Source organism: Etheostoma spectabile, chromosome 20, assembly GCF_008692095.1.
Source record: "Etheostoma spectabile isolate EspeVRDwgs_2016 chromosome 20, UIUC_Espe_1.0, whole genome shotgun sequence".
NCBI classification, from domain to species: domain Eukaryota; kingdom Metazoa; phylum Chordata; class Actinopteri; order Perciformes; family Percidae; genus Etheostoma; species Etheostoma spectabile.
In genome coordinates, this window is record NC_045752.1 from 17,278,465 (window position 1) to 17,281,907 (window position 3,443).

General features: G+C 42.6%; 1 protein-coding gene across 2 annotated transcripts in view; it reads right to left on the reverse strand.

The window, feature by feature from the left end:
- Positions 1 to 3,443, reverse strand: part of LOC116670241 (leucine-rich repeat and fibronectin type-III domain-containing protein 2) — a 127,316-nt gene that overhangs the window by 122,191 nt on the left and 1,682 nt on the right. The window lies entirely within an intron of this gene.

Genomic DNA, 3,443 nt, shown 5'->3' on the forward strand with positions numbered 1-3,443 from the left:
ACTTTAGACCAGGTTTTTGTTGGTTAATGGCGCGATCACTTCCCGCTACCTATAGATAGCAATACGCCAAGAATTCACCTGAACACACCTCCCTGTAAGACCAGCACGCCAGTGGGCGCAGTTGCCTTTGCTATTCAAACAACGTGGGCGCTGGACAGAAAATTATGATCCGAGTTGGTTTTAAGCTAGCAAAGACACCTGGGTCGGACTTTGTGCTGCACCGGGTGCTAGATAGGGCCCAAAATGTTAGGATATCTGTGAAATGAGTTTGTGTTAAAAGTTAGGTTTTGCTTTTTTCTGTACCAATTAAAAGAAGGGAAAAAAAAGGTAATAAACGAGCTCTCGACTCAATTATCAAACATAACCATCCTCAACATGCTGTCCATTCCTACAAATGTTGGAGCTCCACCCAAGCAGCTGATTTCTGTAAATGCTGTATAAAGGATCATCTTCACTCTGCACATATGCTAGACTACAGCAGCTGGACTGTAGTCATTAGGCAGGAATGCAAACAACAGAGCCATGATTAAATTCATTAGGGAAATGTTTCCCTTTAATGCATGGCAATTTGAGGTGAAGAAGCACATGGAAAGGCCCGGCAGCTAAGCTCCATTCCCAGGCAGTGCTGTACTGTATATTTATTATTTTACAAACAGATCAAACGCATCTGACTGCCTGCATGTCGGAACCTCCTAGCTTCTGTTGTGGATTTGTGTGTAGCGTTTTCTGTGCACCTGGCTTGTTCTGCTAGTGAATGTGAGCGAATGAAGCTGTAAGGGAGAGTTTTCTGGAAAGGAACCAAGCTCTCCTTTTTTTCATCCAGCAGACTCGGAGATGAGAGTTGTGCAGAGACACCACAGAGGGTTTAGTGCTAAATCCCAAGTTATTTTCCACTTAATTTTTGAACTTCAATTGCCTTCCATCCAAGCTATTCCATGTGACCCAGAATTGAACAGACATGGATCCCCTCTTTATTATTGCACCGTGTGTGGCATTTAATGAAATAGTCCTCATGGTCCCAATCTGCTCCCACCTCTCTCTCATAATTCTCCTTGCAAAACAACAACGCTCAAACATTCTCTGGGAGCCTTCTGTGCATGTCGAGCTTCTCCCCAAGGTAAAACTGGCCTAATTCTGAGAGCATCCTCAGCATCCATCTGCTGTATGCCCGTAAATTGTGTTTGCTTGCGATCGCAGGTTATCTCATCTGTCAAGACAGGCCAATCAATTTCACCGAGCAGTCTCGACAGAAGGCATTAACCCCCCAGCGTCATTCTGGCATCAAGCTTTGACAGACAATAACTGCTGGTGATATCAACATATCAGATGAGCACTGTTGACAGTTCGGTTGTGACTGTCGGCAATGAGAAACCTGAATAATAATGAACACAAATGGAATAGAAATTAATTGAATTAACAGTTTTGCTAGAATAGCACAATTATCTGAGGACAATAAGCCACATTTAGCACGCCACAAGCCAAAATGGAAACAATAGGTGAGTCTAATAGGGTTGCTATAGCCAACAGGGGAAAACATTCAAGTTGAATTTAAAACTTTGTAAGTCATGTATAGAGACGCAAAAAACATAATGGGCTGAACATTTGCAAGAGTTTGTGTTATTATCAGAGGAAGGGAATTTAATTTTAATAAAGCGGTCTGCAAGTTAAGTGTATTTCTGTATATAGGGAACTGTGGAACCCACTGGAACATTATGTGAAAGGGTTACTCCGGCAATGTAGGATTCCACTCCCATAAAGTCGGGGGATTTACAGGAGACAGATTCAAAAAAGAATGGTCCAATATAGAAGCAGCAGACACTGAGATGTCCTGGCTTTAAGTCTAAAGTATAGCTCATGTTCCAAATGTGAAATCTTCATAATGATGACATCACCAGAGTTATTTTTAACAACTTTATTAAAACCCTTCCAGAGACACAGAAGACCGTTTTCACAGGCTGGGTAGGACAATTTATGACAGGTAAACTTGACGTGTACAGTCAGCGGAGTGTCTTTGATTCAATTTCTATATTGTTCAACTTTTATTCAATGTATAGACCCTGTACAACGTAGGAATGCTTTTTGCACTCCTTTTTTTGTGGGGCAGGTGCGTAAGATGTGACCAAAAAAGTAGCAGCTCAGGAGTTTAGAAAGAATCCTGCACACTGCAGAGATCTGCACAGAAACGATCCCCCAAAGGAAACGTCATCGACATGGACTTAAAGAGAGTGAATATTGGACTTACATTCATCAGGTGGACAAACACGACTCCAAATAAATGATAATGTTGCTCAGTTACGGTTGGATGTGTTCACAACTTGTTTATGATGCCGGCAAGTGACCAAAAAATGTAATTGCAAGTAAATGTTATAGATAAATGTTTCAAATGTAACATTCTCAGGGGCTTTAGCAAGCATGGTGGCCCAACGGTTGGCACTGTGGGTTTAGGTTCTAATCCAGGTCGTTCCAGCCCTTTCTGGGTGGAGGTTGTCTGTTCTCCCCATGTTTGCTCGGGTTTCCTTTGGGTGCTCCGGTGCCCCCACCATCAAAAAACATGCACTAGGTTCTCCAGTCAGTGCCCTTGATCAAGGCACTGGCGCAGATCTGGAGTTGGTCCCCGAGCCCTGTAAATGGCTGCCCACTGCTCCCTCTTTAGGGACGGGTTAAATGCAGAGACTGGCTTTTGCTACATGTACTGTATGTGCATATGATGTTACAATAAAAGTACCTTTACATTAGAGTCAAAAAAATAAAGTGTGTTGATCTGTACTGTAAATAAAAACTGAAGAGGCTCTTTATTCTTTTTTTAGATGAGCTAGTTTTGGTCGATACACAGATTGGACAACGAGAGCCACTGACATAAATGGCAAAAAATAGCAAGGCCTGGATACAGAGTACACTTGTCATTGAGTCATTTAGCGTCAGAATCATTGTGTTCATGACTAAAACACAGTTGAATCTCTTCAGTTAACTACAGGGCTTTTCTCATAAAAACCTCCACTGTGTATTCTTCAGACAAATCCATCACAGTGAGATTTTTAGGAGCATATCAGCCATTCAAATGTCGATAAAAAGCCCATTGTGGGAGTCGAAGCGTTCCCTCCTACTGCAGTTTCCTACTTCCATGTGCTGTCCATGGTGCTGAAAAGCCTTCACTGACCGAGCGCCACTTCCCACCTCCACACTCAGATTTCTTATTGTGATCCCGCAAGTGCCAGCTACCACTTGTAATCCACAGGAGGGTGGTGATTACAGTGGGTGTTGGCGGTACACTGCTTCCCATGGTGCCTCATGGCATCCATCAATCCCTTAACCACACACACACACACACACACACTACCTAATATTTTCTCAAGAAGCATAGGGACTGTTGGTTTAATAAAATAATAAGCACATAGGTAACATACGATATAATCCACACACACACACACACACACACACACACA